Here is a 2,809-nt window from a genome sequence, read left to right on the forward strand (position 1 = left end):
GAAGCAGTGGCAATTGGCGATCGTTCGTTTGTGTTTTCGGCACAGCTCAGATTTCTAGCAACAACACAACGCTTTTGCCGCGTCGGTCCATCGACACATGACTCTGACAAAACGTGAGGTTCCCCATTGGTTGTCCGTGAAACAATATGCATATGTACATATTTACATACAAAGTTGTGTGTGGACAAATGTACAAACATTAAGCGTATGGTTCGTTACATGCACACATAATTACATACGTAAATATGTGCGACCGCTTGGTCTTTTAACATTTTATCAAAACTTTTAAAGGCCTGCAAATAAATAGCTAGGTATATAAATATGTACATACGTATATATCCTATCAAACCTACATTAATTAAATAATTAGGTTATAATACAAATATGATTTTATTATATATTTCCAAAGATTTAAGGAATTCATCATGAAATAGTTAAATTTGTACGTACATATGTATGTACATGCTGTTGTGTTTTGATATAAAATATAACATATGTATGTATGTATATAAATTATATTCGAAGTCGTTTGCGCATTGTAAATATGCGAATCTGTAAGCGTACATTCCTTAACATCGGAAATAGCATAAGTTTTCTCATTTCACACTGAAAATGCTCAATTCTGCTATTTTCGTGKCCCCTGATGTTAAGTGGTGAAACACGCTAATAATTTTCTCATCCAAAACAGCAAATACCCCTAAATTTTTGACATCGTGAACCTTCTCTATAAATATATGTTCTCTGATGGGTAACCATCGATATTGGTGATGGTATCAGCTGTACATGGTTTTTTAAAACGTTTAGTACATTTTCCATTATCCATACATGGTGATATCATATTTAAAGTACCACATGACCCATGAGGCATGTTAGTAGTCACAATATCAAATAATTCTTGATCAACATTCGGATCGGGAATTTCCGCTGAAATAATATGGTCGATTTCTTCTGGGCGCACTTTATCTACTAACCAAATCACAATATGCTCATGTGGCAATCCTCGCTTTCGACATTCTAGAGAATAAAGTCAGCAATGTGTTTTGCCAAATACTGAGTGATGTGTAATTAAATTGATTCAAGATTTTAATTTTTGTTTGAACCCGCGTGCAGTGATATCGTGGCGATGCATTGACGTTTGACCTGCCAACAAAAAATGTTTAAATTCATCCCAGTTTGGATTACATGTAAATGTGATGAAAAGATCTGATCGACCGTAAGTACGTACATAAGCCATGGCATCTTGAATATATTCTTGCATATGGCGCGGGTTACCAGTATATGACGGTGGAAGAATATATGCGGTGCCGATATTGTTAATGTTATTTGTTCGTAATGTATCGTAATCTCTCACTTTCAATTTTCGCATACATATCGACAACATACTGATGGAATAGCTGTCGGCATCGGAGAATGTTATTATCTTCATTAGCACGAATCATCAACCGGTATGCATAGAAGTTCATTGCACTAACTTCCTTGATCAGTACTTCAAATGTAGTTGGATTACTTTTTTAAATATTTAAATGATATCCATCTTCTCCTTTCCAGAATATCAACGGATACTGCAGTGCATCATAGGAACGATGATTTTCTTGAATTATTTGCACTGTATTATCTCTGCGTTGTATACGTATATCTCGACGTTCAGTTGGATCACCAGTCATAACTGCAACTTCATTCACAGTTGGAACATTATATGTGCCTACGTGCTCTCTATTAGGCACTTTGTCCGCCTTAATGATGTTTGGTGGACCACTTGACTTTGAATCTTGAATGATTCAAAATTGCGATCATCTTCATTACGAACAATTTTTGTTGCTCCAAAAGAGGTCAATTGGTAGCCAGAATTAAATTTACGAATTTTACACAAAAAGAAATTTGATTGAGATGTGTTTCCAGCTAATAGCGTTTTTAAAGGTTCTGGTGGCGGACTTAGTGATGGCAAAGAAATTTTTCCATTCACCTTTGTATTTAAAAGCATGACAATATTGACATTCATTGTCCTTACTACCAAATAATTAGCGAATGTGATGAATAGTCTACTTCAGGATCATATTCAAAAGCAAGACAATTGAATGATGTTCGTGTCAATGCCCCACGATTTTGGTTCCGCTGTCGTTCATTTGCTCTGTGAGCGTCGGACTCTCGTTGATGTGCCTCTCGTTGTCTCAATGTATTAGCACGAAGATGTTGATTGCGTTGCTCTGAATTTTCATTTGCACGTGAGTTTGCTATTTGTTCTCTTACTTTGGCATTAGTTGTCAAGTGTTATTTTACTGTTCTGTTCAATCGGTGGTTACGGCGCATTATATACGTGTGTTTATATACCAATGTTTTTTGCTCTTCCAAGAAGACGTGGAATTTTTTTGTAAAAATAATATATGCAATGAATCTATAAAGGATTATGTGAAATATGTAATTCGTAACAGTAACAAATTCCATAAAAAGTAGTTTTGAAAACAAAGTACAAAAAATAACAAATGTGTCCAGCCGAATTGTCCTTTATGAAAATTCACCCAAGTATGAATTCTCGGCAGGAGCTCTTGAACTCCCTAAATCTTTTATGTTGAAAATACAAAAAGGATAAAATCCTTTGTTTTACAAAATATATCTGGGAAAAATAAGATAATAACAAGGATAGAGATCCTTTTTTTTTACAAACGTATTTCTGGGAAAAATAAGATATTAAGAAAAGTAGAAAGATCCTTTTTTTACAAATGTATTTCTTGGAAAAATAAGAATTCATATTTTTGGACTACTATATAATAATGGTGGCATACATTTTATACACCAATTAAAATAATAAATT

The 2,809-nt window shown here is 34.2% G+C and overlaps 1 pseudogene; it reads right to left on the reverse strand.

The window, feature by feature from the left end:
- Window positions 1–1,552: 1,552 nt before the first annotated feature.
- On the reverse strand, window positions 1,553–1,999 carry LOC108978160 (annotated as a pseudogene).
- Between the last annotated feature and the right edge of the window lie 810 nt (window positions 2,000–2,809).

This window comes from Bactrocera latifrons, unplaced genomic scaffold (assembly GCF_001853355.1).
Source record: "Bactrocera latifrons isolate USDA-ARS-PBARC rearing strain unplaced genomic scaffold, ASM185335v1 scaffold_1183, whole genome shotgun sequence".
Lineage (NCBI taxonomy): Eukaryota > Metazoa > Arthropoda > Insecta > Diptera > Tephritidae > Bactrocera > Bactrocera latifrons.